The following is an 18237-nucleotide window of genomic DNA, read 5'->3' on the forward strand; positions in this document are numbered from 1 at the left end:
AAAAAAAACACTTTAAACTTGTGGGTGTGCTTATTCCGTATTAAATTACTTTCCAAAATATATTAAACTGAGCTGAAGTAGAGCCAATTTAACTGTGAGTAAAATTATCTGCAGTCAAATTGGTCCTACTGGAAAGCATCCACATGTAGACCAGCCTTCAGATTTCAGAACTACATCGAGGATTAATTTGGCACCCTACTATCACTGATAGATGTTTTTTCAAGCATTTGGGGAAAGGAAAGAAAATATTAGCTAAAGAACCCCACGTTTCACAGGTGTCCTCTGTCAATTGCTCACGTGCTTTTTCACATAGCTTGCTTGGAGCAAAGCGGATACAGTTTTGCAGCCTGAAAAGGACCCAATTATGCTCCTGCTTAAATTAACAAAAGTGGATTCATCAATTTTTTTTGTCTTTAATTTAAAAATTTCTCAAGTTATCATATTTTAAGTCATTTCTGAAAAAATAATTGGAGTTCTCTTTCTGCTTCTGGAACAGAAATCAAAGGAAGATATAAATCTTGCTGTGGGAGCAAGGCTTAATATTAAGTTAATGATATAGCATCTCAAACATGTTTATTCTGCTGAGTGTCGTGACTGAAACTGTATAGCAAGCTCTAACAAAGAACTTGCATTATTCAAAAGAAAGGTCAAATGTGTCTGTAAATTCAATCTTATCATTCCATTTGCTTTGTTTTGTTTTTTTTTTCCCCTCAGTATTTTGCTGGGTGTTTATTTCCAGTATTTTTCCACTCCAAAGTCTTATCACCTATTTGCTTCTTTTTTGAGCGTTTCATTTTGGCGCTCATTTGCCACTGATGAGACTCTCCGTTTCCTTCCTTTGTTATCACAGTGCTCCCGGGTAAACTACGGATATCCAGCGTTATGTTCCATTTTGAATGAGCATTCAGGTTTTCCATTTGCTCCCTCCCAAAGTTTAGTTTTAATGAATGCCCTTTTCTGGGACGCCCAGTAATGACCCTCCAGTGATAGTTTTGAATGTCTGCCTGTGCGAGAGTGATTTCAAGTGTGGTTATGGCTTGATGGTTCTTCTCAAGGTCAGGAGATTTTCCTGCTCTGCAGACTACATTCTTCTTCTGGACTGAGGCTGTTTATCCCTAGAGCTGGAAGGCTTCGGGAGGCTGGAAGTTAGCTGTGGGTCCCCTATAGCAGGAGGCTGGGTCTAGAAGTAAGATTTCTGATTTTTTTTATTTTATTTTTTTAAACAGTAATTTAAGGGAGATAAGTTGCTATATGGATATGGAAATTGCTGTTCTATCTACTCTAAACTATTATGAACATTTTCTTCAGTGTTTTCTTACCTATCAGGATAGATGTCAGTCATTCATAAACTGCTTGAGAGAGATAATTTGACTGTAAATCAGTTATAAATTGCTCTCCTCTTTGCACTGCCCCCAGGCCCTTTGTAAAAGATTTTGTTTTCAGACTGRGGGGGGAAAAATAGCAATAAACCTGGTAAGTTTAATAAATTACTACATTTGTCAGAGAGATCTGTAAAAGGCTTGCTAAGTTAAAGCTGATTCTGCCCCCAAGATTAAGATAGAATTTAGCCACTCTTTAGTCATTTATTTATTTGTTTTTTAGATGTGGGGCCTAAAAATCTGTAGCCATATAACTTTGGTTAAATGCCTGCTAGCGCAGGGACATCTCTCTTGGATCCATACAGTTCAGCTCCCCAAGTTGCTCAGCATATTTTTATGCACTTTTGGCTTTCCTCCTGGCAGGCACAGCTTGGGTTTTGAAGAGGTTCCTTTGCTTTCGTGTGGCCTTTATAGCTCCGCAGCACCGGCGTTGTCTTCCCGCGGAATGGCCCTGACGGCGTGGAGTCCCCAGCGTGGGTGCTGCCCATCAATGCCTGGTAGTTACGGTGGCGATCGCTCCGGCTCTAGCTGGAATACGTTTCCCTGCATAATTAACCGTTCGACAAGAGTATGTGACCTGTAACTGGGAATGTGCTGGGAACTACAGTTTTCACTCATCCATCAGTCATGCCTAATTTACCTTTTAGAAAGGATGCATTTGGAAACGCTAATACAGTGCATTGATGGAATGGCATCTAAAGAAGAGGCTGACCGTCATATGTTTTGGGCTAAATAAAGACATAGAATAGCTCCAAAAACAGGTTATCTGAAATGTGGAAGTTGACGGCTGTATCAGGAATGTCCAGCTTATTCCTAAACAGTAAGTCAAGGTGCCGTGTCTATGTATGTTAAACATAGCAGCATCTCTCTACAAATGCCTAATAAGCCCCAAAACAGCCTTCCGTTATGGGCTAGAACGTGCAACTCCCCTTATTGCTCGTTGAAGTAGCAAACTCCTGTATAAGTTCATTTTAAAGTGACGTTCATCAAATTCAGAAATATTTCTTGCAGTTTTACCCAGATGTTTCAGATGGATGACCTCTCTAAAAGAGCTTTTATTGCACTTGTATCTAATGTAGCAAATGTAAAATCCCAAACTCCAATTAATTTTATCACCTGAGAATTAAAATACTTTTCTCATTAAAGCAATGAAAATATTTTTATAGCCCCCTCTCTTTGAACTCATGGTGGTTAGCCTGGGTATGAGAGCTTTCTCTTTCAGCATAAATTGCCATTGCAAATATTTTAAACTAAGTACAAGTGTTTATATTTTATTTTTAGATGAAGGTGGGAGTATAATGCATTTAGTTAATTGTAGAGTGGAACAATCGATAAATCCCTTTAGACTGTTTGTGAGCAGTTTAATACATAGGCTTGACATTTAAAAGTAGCTTTAAACAGCAAACTAGATATTAACTTGTGAGTTAACCTTCCTAATAGTTGCATCCTTATTAAAAACAGGTTTCAGATTCATTGACTCATGTTTTGTGTTTGAAATTCATTTTTTTGTGACTCTTCAGCCGTAGATTCTAGCGCTGGTTATTCCCTGTGCCGTGTGCAATTGAAAATGCCCCCTGAAAATGATGCTGCTTAAACAAATGCCAAATTCTTGTGGGAGCAAAGGCTCCCAAGCAATGGGTCATGGCATTTGTGCAGCTGTAGTTTAATTTGTCCTTCTTGTAGCTGGTGTTTCTCAGAGTATAACCTCTTTTCCTTTCCTACATTCATCAATAATCCTGATGGTTTCATCCTACTTTCCATCTCCATTGCCTAAATGAGTAAGTTCTGGTGCCTTTCCAACCCCACTGGGACCTTTTCCATATTCAACAGATTCTTAATGGTTTCAGTTTATTTCTTTACTTAATAGTTAAAAAAAAAAAAATCCCCCAAACCCAAGATTCTGTGAAAACATTTAATTTTGAAAGTCATTATTTGGATTAAGTCCAGGTAAATCTGAACCCTGTGGCAGATTTAACAGCAGGTTTGAAAAAGATTATTTAATTTATAGGCTCTGCAGAATCTCTCAGATCTGGGTTATTATTTTGGCTTTTGAAAGTTCTTTGGAATGTCCCCAAGTGTCGGAAGCTGTCGTTCTGAATTCTGTTTAATTCATCTGTTTGTCTAAATCTTTTTTTAAAAGGTTTATCTCAGGCATCCAAGCTTCCCACAGAAAAAAAATCAAGCTGTGATATAAATCATTAGGTTAATGAAAGAAATCTAGTTGATCCAGGAGAATTTCTTGTTTTGTAGTCACCTTCGGGCAGTGAAGATTGCCGGCTCCTCGGGCCTCGGAGCGCCGCAGGGTTACTGCGAGGAGGGCTGCACCGGAGAAGCAGTAGGGTGCACGCTCCCTTCTGCCTTTGACGCTCCTCAATGCCGGGTGACAGAACCAGATTCGCAGTAAGGACCGGTAGATCTGTGTGGTTTTTTGTTACTTTTAAATGTGCTCAGAGAGTAAAAAACAGCAGGGGCTGCAAGATGCAAAACGGATTTTGCTCCTATGTTCTGACAAACATTACTGAGATAATATTCGTACGTTATTCTAATCCTAGCTCGTCAGACTGCGAGTCATTTACCCAAACTTCTTACGCTTGGGGTTCTGCAGACCGCTGAACAACAGGATAACTCCCCACCTCAGAAACTGTACAGACTAAACACAAGATAAGAGCCAACAGACGGATTTTCCGACGGGGAAGCGACGACACAATATCGCTCGGCTTTGCCAGAGCACAACAGCAGCCTGTTCTCCACGAAGGGCGACCTTGAGGGCGGGCGGGGAGGAGGAGGACAAGGACAAGGCAGCTCTCGGGGGTCCCTCGCAGAATGTCCCATTGCACTATTTAAAACCCAGACATGGTCTTTTAATACTAAAACTTCACTGCTTCTGTCAGTTTTGCTGAAAAATGAATTTACTCCCATGCTGGGAGCAAGAATAGAAATAACCGTTGCTCGCGCTTTATATGGCTCGCCTGTCCTTGCGGGCAGTGCCGTGGCCTCCCATGTGACTGATGAACAACAGTTGAGAAAATAGCAAGAAATATTGGCATAATATTGTAAACAGAAGATGAGGTTACAGCAGAGATCTGCTTTTCCTGTAAGACTAATTGTTCTCATTATAGGATTAAACTGATTGATTTCCTGTCAGAAACGGTGCCTGAAAGAACAAAGTCAAAACCTCTGGCGTAATATGAGTCAGTTAGCTGAGCAGATGAACAGTGAGCTTTTTTTAGGTTATTTTCTTGTGAATCATGACAGATGTCTGCTGTTAGTGTATTCTGCAAACAAATTTGATGCATTTTTCTTATTATTACTTCATACAGTTGAAAACCACCTACTGTACCCATTCAGCAGGATATGTTTCTAGCCTTTCCTTGGGATTTTAGTGTTTATCATCCTAATTATTGACTCCGTCAATAGCGATGCTTCCTTTTTTGGGTGTTGCACAGCTACAGCATGCAGACAACTGGAGAGGATTAAGCTGAATGTTCCTTATTTATGCAGGTCAAGGAAAGTTTGCCTTTTATCATTCAGAGATAAGTACAGCAAACTCGCTTTTTTTGAAAGGCTGAGTTCCACGGATGCCGTTACTAAGTCTCAGTAATCGCAAAGGTTTGTGTAGGTGGATTTCCCAGAATCTTTCCAATTCATTTCAGACTGTTGCACAGCCTTAAACTGATAGGAACAGAGGGACAAAGGGTATGCTAAAACAGAGGGGTAAGCCGCGCGCTATCTTATCCCTGATGTGCAGTCTGGCAGAACTAGTTTGGCCCAATTCATCAGCAGCTATCTTGCACCATGTAAAGACGTTCACGTCTGTGCAGAGGGTACCTGATACACTGCCACGGGGGGATCTGGAGTTAGCAGTGCTCTGGAGAGATGTTATGCTGTGTAAAAGGTTGTGTTCTGCAAATTGTAAACTACGCTCATGGCAAGGGCAAACCAATCTGGATAAAATTGCTTGGGGTGGGAGAATGGACCATAAGATATACAATGTAGTACTTATCATAGATACTTTTCCTCTCCCCTTAGGCTGTTCTTTATCTTTTATAAATATTTGTGTTCTTTACATTCGTTGTTCTTCTCATAATAAACAGATCAGTGATTTTAACCTTTTCTATTTGCATATTCCTACAGGTTTTTCAGTGGAGATGGAGATCCTGAATAGCAAATTGAAACCTAGTGAGGCATCAGCTTGCTTTCCCTAGTTACCTTTCACAGACCCTGTAGAAGGAACCTGCAGAGGCACAAACATCTTCAGGCCACAGGTGAAAACCACTAATATGAAGAAAGTCTATCTTGCCCCATGTAAAGATGTTCAAGTCTGCGCAGAGGGTACCTGATACGCTGCCACGGGGGGGATCTGGAGTTAGCAGTGCTCTGGAGAGATGTTATGCTGTGTAAATGGTTGCGTTCTGCAAATTGTCTGTCCTGGGTATGAAAGGCATGCTTAGCAATTCTAATTCTACCTGTTTCCTGAGCACATCAGGTTGGAGGAGGATGTTTTAAAAAAAAATCTTTTGAGAAATACTTTGCTTGAATCTTGTCTCTGAGGTGAAACCCTATGAGATGTTCAAGCTAGACTGAAGAATAAGCATCCATCCTCCATTAGCATTCAGTGAAGAAATCACTAACTGTGTGTGCACGTGCACTTGCAAGACGGTCCCATTCACCACCGGCCCTGTGCAGGCAATTGCCAGTGCAGTGAATAAAGACCGGAAGTCCCGGGCTAGATGGATCGGGACGGGGAACAGGGTACATAAAAACAGTCGAGGAAAAGTCAGTCTGATCCAAAATTCAAGATGTATGTAGGAAAATTCCTAATTACTTCAATGAGCTTTAGTTCATGCCAGATTTTTTGGTTACTGTAAAGAGACAGATGGTCTAAGACGTCTTGCTATCAGAGCCTGCAGGCTGGAATTAAGTCTGTGGTGTCCAAATCCTACCATTTCTGGGAGTGAATCCCCTGGGCACCACATCAGACCCAAAGCAATCAAATCACATGCAAATAGAATTTTCAAGATAGCCATAAAGGGCCAAGATTGTTATTTTGAATTAGTAAGTCCCTAGCTTATTTCTCTGTTCATATTCCCTAATTCAATTTTCAACTGGAAAGGAATGAAGGCAGCACTATGACTAATGCTTGTAGGATGAGAGTCGTTCATAAGCTAGTAGGCAAATTGGAACATCCTGTGTTATCACCAGGCAAATAGGCGTTAAATTATTTCTCAGTGAAGGCAAGGGAGGAAAAGTCTAGGCCCTTCAGCTCTGTAATTCCCCCCGATATCTTATATAGGTCTTTGTATTTTAAATCCCTTATGCTTTGCATTTGTGCACACAGACTTTCTAAACTCTTGGAACGTTACACAAATGTAATGTTCTAAAAACAGCAGCGCAAATTGGAAACTCTAAATACAAGCAGTAACTTTACTGAGTGGGCAAAAAACAAAAGTAATTGCCAATATTTGTATTCTAGCACATAAGCACGATTTCATAAATGTCTGCTGGAACACAACACGTCAACCTCCTTAAACAGACATGTCCTGTTTCTTTTGTTTCCTTTTCTGCTTTTGCAGTGACTGTTGCTACAAAGCGATCAGTGCTCCTGTCATTTGTCAGTCCCTACAACTGCCCGCCTGCAGGTTTGCACCTGACCCTGCTCCGGCCCGAGATGTTGATTTACTCCGTGTTTACAAAGTGTTAGGGTGTAGGTGCCCATCCTTCTCGGCTGCAGCTGTGTGGGCCAAGAAGTTACTGCCTGCAGTTCCTCACTGCTCTTCCCTTACCTGCTCATCTGGTTATGTGAATCGATTTTGGTCAAAATAAAACACGTTAGTTTTAACAGGGTTAGTAGTTGGTCATTCTTACCTGTGATTGAAATTACAGGTAAGATGGACATAACAGAGGCTGAGACAGAGAACGTGATGGCTACAGTTGGAGGAAAAGGTATGTGACATCCAAGTTCAAACACAGGTTTGTTCGTCCCCTTCCTATGGTATCATTAGGTTCTTGTCACGTAATTATGTAGCTAGTAACCTACAAGCTTCTGCCTCTGAAGACCTTTTGGTCCTCCTCTGATCTCTTTAGACCGTTGCATTAGGATACTTTCTGGAGCATATTCCTTGAAGAAATCCGTTCTGCACAAATGATGATTTAATTTTCTTTTTTCCCTCATTCCAGTCATGCAGTTACTAAGACTTGGAAAAGCTGAGCCCAAAACAAACTCTTAAAATACATTGAAGGAATTGTCATTACTCAAAGAAATAGGTCTGACGTTTACTGGAGCGTAAGGAAGTGAAAAGAAAGAAAATTGTTACTCAGAAACTGTATTTGCCAGATCAAAGTTCTGCCTTTGCGTCTGGGCAACTCATTTAGGTTAAGAGAGCTGTGCAGAATAATTTGGAGTAGAATTTGCCCTCAGAGTTCAACTGAAATAAAAGATATTTAAGAACCTGTAAGGCTGTTAGGTGACATCGTACAAAAACATGTCTAACAGCATTGCAAACTTTGATCCAATATTCAGTGACAGCAATAGGAAAGCTCCCAGAAAAGATGGTGGGAATGTCATTTTAATGAGCAGCTTAGAGAGTATTTATTTTGAGTGTTAAGTGGGAATTAGGATAATCAGAGATTCTACCTAATAAAGAGTCGAATCATGCTATTTCTTTCTTAACACATGCAGCTCCTTTTGTCTCTCAGCATTCCTCTGGCTCTGTTAAGAGAGGGTATGAACCGACTATGACGTAAAGATGTGTTATGCTCTGAAGAATTCAAATTTAAGGAGCATGGAGAGCAAATGCTATGAACATATTTTAAATATTTGCTTCAAGCACAGTATTACATTATGGTAATGAATCTATATCTGATCTTTAATTTATTATTAGGAAAATAACCCCTGTCTGCTTCTCTGACTGAGGTATTTAAGGGACTTCTACAAACATTATCTTCAAATTTGTCTTTGCAGATGTTAAATGTTTCTAACAAATGAATAAGACCATAGCATCAAATGGTTAAATATCTAGCTCAAGACAAACAGGCAACTTGTGCTAGAAATTGTACCCAATCTTCTGATTTACTCTCCCATGATTTAAGCAAAAGATGCATGTGTCTGAAAAACGCATTCAGAGCTGAAGGCACTGTTCTGCCTGATCGTTTGCTCAAAGATCTATTTGGATAAAACACCAGTTAGCAGGAGAAACTAAGGGTATTGCATCAAAATGAAACTATTTCACCTTTTAAAGATAACAAACAAAACAACATTTGATCGCTAAAGAATATGGTATTTTTATGGAAGTTTAGGAATGCAAGGTAAGGTGTTACAAGATCAAACAAATACTGGTAGTTTTGGGTCTCATAAAATGTGAAGGAAGAATGAGTTGTTCAGACTTCTTAGTTCCTCTGTGACTCTTTGAAGATTTAATAAGTTTTTTGATTGGCTTTAAACCTTAATGGTGCTCTAAAGCTTGTTATTTTTTCCCGGCAGCACTAATGTCAGTTGATTGTTGGCTCTCCCGAGTTTTGCCAATTAACCGAGCTCCGAGCTGGCTGCCCCTGCGATACTGCTGTACCGCTCTCCTTGCGTAGCAGTGTCAAATTGCATTTCGTTTCCTGTTTCTGTCAGGCCCAAGCTGCATAGTTTGTCTTTAGTTCACCCCAAGAAACTTCCACTGTTTCTTTCAATATCTGAATTTCGGCACTACTTTTAAAGCAATCAGTGTAGCTGCAGAGGGAAAGAGCACACAAATATTTGGCACAGGTTGATATTTACTTTTTTGTTTTCATGGACTCGGGTTGATTGTGCCTGTTCAGAATGTCTCAGGAGAAACCTGAATAGTTTAAACATATGTTCAAGGAAGTTTTTTAGTTTATGGATCCCCAGGTATTTTTCCAAGTTGTGCTTTTGTAGAATTTCTTAAGTAGATGTACTATTGTTATTTCAAAAGAGACTGAAAAAATAATTCTTGACAGAAGAAGTATACTTTAGGCAGCACTTTGCAAAGAAAATGAGGTTGTTTAGTTAGTGCCATGGCTGGCCAAGCAGGACGTGCAGTTCAGACGCCCGTTCCCGGCTGCTCCCGTGGCCCGCAGCCCCTGCAGGGAGGCGCAGTCAGGCCCTAGCCCCAGGTCCCCGCGTCCCACTGCGAGACCTCTCCTGGAAAACACCACAAGTCTCTTTGTGCCTTTCAGACAAGTGTTATAGGATGCAATATTTCTCACATGCTGGTAAGCAGAGGACAATCTAACTTTTGGGGAGAAAAAAGCTCATTGAATTTCTTGTATAGTGTTGGTGCAATAGTTTTAATTTACAACCAAACAAAGAGGCTACTTTAGGGGTTTTTTTTCTTCTCCCTGTTTCATTTGCTTGTATGCAGAAACATGTGTATGGGTTGTTGAGCTTGGGTTTTGTTTTGGTTTAGCAGCTGTTTCACAGACTGCTTTGAGATGTTTCCAGTGGTTTGTGGACCAAAGGTTGAGAAACAGTGGAGCAAGGAATGCCAGGTCCTGAGGAATCCGTGCTGGGCTGGGCACTCATGCCCATGAGCGGTGGCTCCCTGCAGAAGCTAATCTAGAAGGCTTGATTAGAGAAAGATTTTAAAGCACGCAGTTATTTTGTGTTGGCTAGCCCACTCCAGGAGCAGAGTGTAGATCTGGCCGAGGGAGCCCAGACCTTAGCGTTTGTATATGCTACAAGTTTGATCTATACTTGCCTTTCATAAATGTGTTCCTTAGCATGTGCTGGCTACAAGCCTTGGCAAAACAGCTTGAAGAACCGTGGGCTACCGTGGGCTACCTTGGGCTGGAAGGGGCCCCGGAGGTCATCAGACCCATGCTGTGACTCAGAGCAGGGCTGACTCTGTTGTGAGCTCTAGCTTCGAAGTTGGATCAGGTCTGAAGACCTCCAGAAGGTGGGAGATGTTTAGCGCTCTTGAAATGCCGCTGAAACCCTGAGGATCTTGATGGCTTCTTTGAATAAACTGGAGCTGGGATGGACAAAGCATGTAGCTGAGGTCAACAGCAGAGAGGTTTCTCTGCATCTAGCAGTTGCCGAACATCGGCCGCTGATGGCTCATTTGAAACTGAGTTGTTGCCAGCCTGTCCACAAGCAGCATATGAACATCATCCTGCCGCTCACAGACCTCATTGCTGTACATGCCATATTTGTGCTGTAGGCAGGGATGAAATCTGTCTGACAACAGCAGATCCTGGGAAAAGCATCCCTAAGAGTCTGATACTGGAAGGGATTTTGCAGAGGAAATGTGGATCCTCTTAGCTGGACTTGGCAAAGGACTCTGGATTGGACTGTCAGGAAAATATTCTTCACTGAATGAGTGAGGTAGTTTATTAGGTCTTTTCTCTATTTCTGTGACTATGAAGACAGAATTCATGAGTAAGAGACCGTTACAGCCAGGGTCCAGCTGAGTATTTACAACATGCTTAGGAAAGCATACTTCTTCCTTTTTTTGGACTGTCAAACGTGTTATTTTTAGTCCTGGACGGAGCTTTCTCCTCTTCAATGGTGTAAGGTTCCTGTTAGCTCATCAGATTGGGTCACCCGCTGTAAAAGCTAGCAAGAGACATAACTGCACCTCGGTGCAGCCTGAGCCCGAGCTCCAGGCAGCGCGGCGGGGAGACTTTCCCCTGCCGAATTGCGCCCAAGCTGTGGAGCAGGCAGGATGCAGAAGCCCAAACAAACCRCAAAGCCCGAGTCTGGTTTGAACTGAACTCTTGTTAATTTTTCTCCATTTATGGAGTTATTTTATGTTAGAGAAAATATTATGCTACTTTATGGCTGCTTCATTTGACACAAAATATGTGATGACCTAAACAAATACTGAACCCACAAATTACACCCAGGTGGCAAGTTTATTGTTCATTTTTTTTAAAGGCCTTTTTTATATAATCCTCCTAGTGGGAAGCTAATAAGCAAGGCTGGATCTTTGGCTGGTGCAGGTCCACTTAGCTGTGTCCAAGTCTATTAATCTCAGCTGCTTTATGCCAGCTAACAACTTGCCTCATATTTTTTCATGTTCTTGTACGGAGAAAACTCATAACTTTTGTTTCACTGCTGATATTTGCAAAAGAGGGCTTAACAAAGCTGGGATGTTTGGTGCAAGTGGTAAAGAAGTATCTTAATTTTATAGGGCTGTTGGTCACTGGGGGGAGCGGGAGGCTGCCCGAGCGGGCTGGGGCAGTGCAGGCTGCACAGTGCATCCCTTCCCGTGGCCTTTCGGAGCTGGGGCCTCAGCTCGACGGCTCACTGCCACCGTGGAGGTCAACGCGTGGTGCGGCTGGGGCTTGTACCAGGCTTTTCGGCTCTGCCTCTGCCCGGCCAGCACCTCCAGGGTTGCGTAACTCTGCTGCGAAGAGTTTCAAAGAGGTTTTTCTTCTTTCTCTCCTGTTTTTTCCTCTCGTAGGCAGTCAGGTCGCATTCACCTAAAGCTTTCTGTGTAAGAAACTAAAGCAATTTCCTTTGAATGTTCATTTGTAGCTTGTTAGTTTATAAAGAAATCTGGTTCTGCTCCATCGCTCTTCCCCAGGCGCTTCCTCTGAATTCCTGAATCCGCTTGTCGGTAGGAAATAGCAGGTGACTTACTGTTGTGTTTCTGCCATATGTAGTCTTGGGAGAACAAAAGTACGAGCCTCTGTGGCTTGAATCCTCAACCTATGATTCCTAAATCCTTCCAGCATGGAAAGGTCACAGGTCCTAGTTAGAAATGCAAAGCACTCTTTTAAAAGTCTTCTTATGGATCTATTAAAAAAAAAAAAAAATACAGGGCCAGTTCCTCACCTGGTGTGAATCAGCATAGCTTTGGTGACTTAAACAAATGAATTATACGGTCCATAATGTGCACTTTCACAGTACTTTGTATAACTTGGGGTTTGCTTGTCCACTGTCTAGTCCTCCTGAAGCTGAACCACCCACTGAAAGCAACGGGAGCCTTTGGGTGGATAAACACAGACATAGGTGAATTACAGGAGATTATATGAAATACAGGCATATGCACACAAACACGTCTTTCCTCATAAACATCATTTTGGCTGGAGGTAAATCACAGTACAGTCTCAAGGAAACAGGAAAGCTTAATTCTTCCCCCCCAGCCCTTTCACAGCGCATCCGTGGGCTTGTGCTCTCTGACCACGCTGGATCAGTCCCCTGGGACAGGACTTGTCCTGGGCGAAGAGCCCCAACTGCGGCTTGTCCCGGGAGCCTCCTGCAGCTGCTCCCTGGGGACGGCCGCACGCCAACTCGTGGTGACGTGCTGGGGGTGAACGGGCTGTGCAAGGTGCACACAAGTGATTTTTGGGGTGTAGAAGAGGCCTCGTGGTGTTGCGGACTGGGCTGAGCCACCAGGCCTGGTGCCGTGACCTGCACCCAGGGGATCTCTCGCCTCTGTTGCATAAAAGGTGCCTAAATGTGATTTATTTTTGCTGAATTCACTAAGACGATCTAAAATTGTGTGTATTGGATCTGATCTGAACCATGTGAGCTTTTCTACCTATGTGGCTTTTTGGATCAGGCCAGAAAATGGAATAGATTGCTTGTGACGTTTCCCAGGTATTTGCTTTATATGCACCAAACGTAGTTTCTGATCATAATGAAGTTCATGTCTTTGTTTTGCTTTTAATAGCCCAGCATTATATGACAGGTAAAGCCACCACCCCATTTGTTCTCCATTGCCTGTAAGTAGCTTCCCCTATAAGACCACGCGGGTGGATATTGCCAAGGAGGTCAGGGCTGCTGGCAGAGCCGTGTGTCCTGGGCTCAGCCGGACGCCTGGCTCTGGCTCAGCCTGCCGCAGGGAGCCATGGCAGCACATTAGCCCCCGGGCGATGCCTGGTGCTCGCCCGCGTGCTGAGCTTGCACCAAGGATCCCTAAAGGATTCAACACACAAGTCCTGTGTTGTTAAAGATGTGCCAGCCTTTTCTTCGCAGATCTTTGGTTCCCAACAAAGTTAGTGGAAAGATGTCTCTTAACTTCCTGTAGCTGGATTGGGGCCCTAAATTGAGTTCACTTTGGGATAACGCTGAGGAAACCTGGTGTTTTCTGAATGTGGAAGAAATCATATATTCCACCTGCTGTGATTGGCGGGGAGGAGAAATATAAGGAATCTTTTTAGCTTTAGGCTTTTTGCTTTTGTGCTGTAGGACCAGCCGCTGGGCAGGAGCTTTGCTGACATCGGTGCCCGTCGGCAGGTTTGCACCGTCTCGGGAGCCGGCTCCCTGCCGGGGTCTCGGGCTAAGGTGGTGTGCGAGGTGGGGGGAAAGAGCAGGCCCTAAGGGGAAGGGCAGGCTTCCGAAAGAGAAAGCGATCACCGTCGGCCCAATGTGAGAGAGGTTTAAATCTGAGTAATTCTAATATTAATAACAATGTAACCAGCAAAAGAGGTTGATTCTGGTAAGAAAATACGTTCCCACAACTCTTAGTGCATCTAGTGGGGTTTTTTTAGTGGAACTCAGCTGATCAGATACCTCAATTAATTTGAATGGGACTACTAAATACACTATTGTAAATAAATGCAGGGTAATACTCTATGCAGTGGTGTAATACTCTACAGAATCTGCGTTTCCAATGAATTCAAACAAATGTTTCATTAAAATGAATGGATCTTCCACTTGTACATATCAGCTCTTATTTATCGCAGTGCTCAGTGAAGCAGAATATCGAGCTGTTGAAATCTAACATACGCTTGCAATTGGTGCCACGGATTATTTCTTATGAATGTGAGCTTTTTCTGGATATTCTCACTGCAATCAGTTTATAAATGAGCTAATTTATAAATTATCTTTCTGCTATTCCAGAGGTCAACCCTTTGGATTAGGGATGTCTAAAGAATGTCAGCTGCTCGTGTGCTGAGCACCAGCCAATTCCAAATGTAAAGAAAACGAAAACACCCCTCAAGCCTGCCCATTTCTGAACTATCCAAGTAATCTACGTTCCTCGAGTTATTAAAGTGGGAGAGGATGAAAGCCTTGAGCTGACTGTTTAATATCTGTGTAGACTGATCTGGCAACCAGTGCAGCCCGGCGTGCCGCGCACGGGGACCCAAGACCATGCGGCTCTTTCCTGGCTCTGCTGCCGTGTGCCCCTGGACCCGTCCCCAAGGGTCTCCTTCTCCGCCTGGAGCCGGGGCGGCATCGCCGGCTTCCTCCGGAAAACACTTTGAGATCCACAGGTAGCGAGCAGCGTCTCGGACTGTGACACTATTGTTACTTCCTCGCGGCATAAAAACCTCTCTGAAACAGCTTCTTTCTTTTTTGGATTCCTTCCCCAGAATACTTCTGGATTATTAGCTCATTCAGAAACTCCACAAAGACGCTGTGTTTCAGAGAAATTTTTAAAGAAATTACACTGCATTTTATTGTTTAAAAGGCTCTGAGGGTCTTAAGGATATTTCTTTATTTATTCTTTGAGCCCAACCTGCAATTTTCTCCCCTTTGTCTATGTGACTGCAGCCAAAAAGGCCATTACAAATCTTGGACCGCAGCTTTTTGTGAGTCAGTGTCTGGTTTTACAGCAAAACGCAAGCTAGACTTACCGTCGGGTTGTTTCATGTGGGGCAGCGCTCACTGCCGAATTGCTGCTCGGGGTTTACGTTGCTCCGTTGCCGCTGGGCTCTGCTCACCCTGGCGCGGTGCAGCACGGCACAGCGGGCTCCCGGCTGCTCCAGGCCTGGAGCCGGCGGCGCTGTGCCTGGCGTGCAACAAACGGTGGCTTTTGAGCCCCAAAACCCGAATTCCCATCGCGACCTCCGCTGCCCTCGCAGCTCTGCGTCCTGCTTGGGAGAGCAGCCCGGGGCGCAGCTGGGCCGCTGCGGTGGCTGGGAACCCTGGTGCAAACGGGTCGCTCTCCTGGCTGCCGTCAGGGATCGACTCCCAGCTCTTGGCTTGCCCGGACGGCAGGAGAGCGCTGCGGACAGAAACCATGCCGCTTCGTACCGGCTGGGTGCCTGGCCCGTGCGCTGACTGACTTGCTGCTAGTTACTTATTTGGGAGAAATCAGCAGTGGTTCTTAAAGGGGGATTTCGCTGGGAAAAGCAGCGCAGGAGTTGGGATTCTTGAATGTGCCCGTTTTACCTGGAGACTCGGGCTTGGCAAGGAGACCCCCTACCAACCTGGACCGTTTCTGTGGAAAACGAGCAAGTTTCTGAGCCTTCCTTTCTGCCCCATGTGAAAGCCTGGCCCCGTGGAGGGCAGCACCGTCCCTCCGCGGACCTAGTGGTGCCTCACCTCTCCTTCCCTCCGGTGGCCCTTGGCGTCTCCCGAAAGGTGTTTGGTGGCCCGTCACGAACCTCGGGCTCAGCTGCACCCGGCGCGTTGCGGGGTCCAAAGGGCTTCCCAGCTGCTCCCTGGGGGCGGCTGCCCTGCTCCTTTGCACAAAAGCGCGTTGCAAAATGCTCGTCTTTAACACCGGCAGGGTTTGCAAAGGCGGAGGCGCACCGGACTGCCTCCGCACCGGATGCCGTGCAAAACGAGGAGCCCTGGGGTGTATTTCTAGTCTCCAGGGTGGACAGCCAGCGTGACGAGGGGCTGAAACCTCCCTTGATAATTTAGTGTGATTAGGGTATTAGCAAGGGCCAAGTCGCTAACCCGACGGGGAGTGGGGGTAAGCGCCCTGCAGGGCCTCGCCACGAGCGCTCCGAGCAGCGGAAGCAGGCTGCCCTGGGGTGRAACGCAAGCCTCGCCTCAAAGCGGCCTGACATCTTGTGCGTGTTTATCACCAGCTTCGCTGGCTTTTGGTTTGTTGGACAAAATACGGTCTCAGCTGCTCCCTGCTCTTTGGCACGTTGTCAGGATGCTGTGGAAAACAGGGAATTCTGTTGCCAGGGCCTTAAGAAAGGGGGTGAAAGAGGAAAAGAAAATGAACATAGGGTATTTTTATGCAATAATGTCTTAATTATGCAAGCAGGCAACTTGATAGATTTTGGGTTGTTTTTTTTTTTTTAATGTTCCCTGGCTACAAAGAGGGGATTTTTTTGTGGGGGAGGGTATGCTTAAAAATCTCTACTGTTTTTCTCTTTGACCTTTGAATTGCCCCAGCTGTAGCCAGGAGGACAGATGTGTGTGCATGGATTCAGAGTGGTGAGGCTTAAAGCAAAAGTGACTCATCCAGTGTGAAAGCCCCTGGAAAAAAAAAAGCCCTCTGATGGAAAGAGGTGTCAGAGCAGCAGCTTAATTTTGGCCACTTGCTGCCTTCTCATGGGACTGACTTATGATTTAATCCTGTGCAGCCACAGCTGGGTTTGGATAGACTTTATGGACTAACTCATTAGAAATACAGGCGCTCTGGGGCTAGTTTGTCTACTCTTGGGCCATTGGCGTCCAACTTCTTGGCTGAATTTAGGTCATCCAGGAAACAGCCTGTCTGCAGTGCAAGGGAGGAACAGAAACGGCCTGCAGCCTCTGGTGGCCCGAGGAGAAGGCAATGGTTCCTCCCTTGGCTGCTGCCCCGGTTCAACGTGGTGACCTGAAGCGAAAAGAGGCTGCAAGCTCAGCGGAGGCAGGATTAGACTCCGTCAGACAGGGGAAACGATCGGGAATAAATAAGATCCATGTCAGCGGGGACGTGCATGAAGTACAGCAACTGCACACCGGCGAAGGAGGGAGCAGCTGGTCACTCCTGTTGAAGATAGGTTGGGGTGCTCCACGCAGGTCCCAAGGGGAGGGAGGCGCAGCGTTGCAGCGGAGGGCAGAAGCGGGGCTGCAGTGACCCTTCTGCCCGGCCCGCTGCGGGAACGGCCCRGCTGGAGCGCTGCCCGCATCGGGGCACCCGGTCCTTTCTGGGGCTGAGGCGTGAAGTCACCCGTCTCTTGCAGTCTGTCTTGGGGCAGGTCYGGGACAGGTCCGTTTTTTGGCGTGCTGTGCATGGCCTCACGGTTTCTGTGGCTTGTAACTGGTTAGAAATCTGACTTCTCCTCCTCGTGCTTTTGGTTTTAAACAAAATCCGTCCTTATTTATGGAGCAAAAGTGACATTTACAGATCTCCGTGTGTTTTCCTTATAGTCACTCTGGAACAGATTCATCTCTGTGTTGCCGTCCTGTGCTGGGGCGTCACGTAATGACCCATCTGCAAAGACCATCGTGGAGGAAGGAGCAGCTTGAACTGCACAATCTGCCCTAACTTCAGTGAGGCATTTGGAGAACTTCCGATGCTGTTAATGAACTGATTTAAAGCAGAGGTGTAGCAATAGAGCTGAGCCACGGTCCCTTGGGTCTGCTTTACACCGGTTTAACTCYGCTGGTTTCAGCGCTTTTCCTTCCTCTGAGCCACACGGATGTCTGGCAGCTCGCAGCCGCCCTGGCAATCGGGGGGACCGTCGGCCGTGGGTCACCGACGGTACGGCCACGGGAAGCCTCCCGGGCTCCGCTCGTCTGCCCCAGCTTGGTGGCAGGACCGTTACCATCATCGTGTTAGGTTTTTCTAAAGCTGAGCCTCCACGTTTTTTCCCTGCTTGCTCCAACACTTTCACAAATAGTTCCCTGCCCACATGCTTGGATCCCCTCGGAGGTCACGCGGCCCTCTATTCCCGGGCAGAGGGGAAACCGCATGATCGTATGGAAAATACCAATAATGCTGTTGAGTTTTGTTACCATGGGAACTGCAGCTCGCACCAGAAGTAGGGCCCATCAAGCGGAGGAAGGCTGCACGGTGCGGAGGATGCACGGCGAGTTCTGACCTGGAACAGTGCCGCGGCGAAAGAATTAAACGCGAAAGGCGAAAGCTGCTCCGAGTTGAGGGTTCGGTTAGTCTCTCGTTTCTTTTTGACCTTTAACTATGAATTGTCCTTCTTAGGATCTCATAATATAACCTTATACTGTGTGTGGTTTTCATACACTTGCATTAATAAATGGGACAACGCG

The sequence above is a fragment of the Apteryx rowi genome, unplaced genomic scaffold (genome assembly GCF_003343035.1).
Source record: "Apteryx rowi isolate R43461 unplaced genomic scaffold, aptRow1 scaffold_2, whole genome shotgun sequence".
Lineage (NCBI taxonomy): Eukaryota > Metazoa > Chordata > Aves > Apterygiformes > Apterygidae > Apteryx > Apteryx rowi.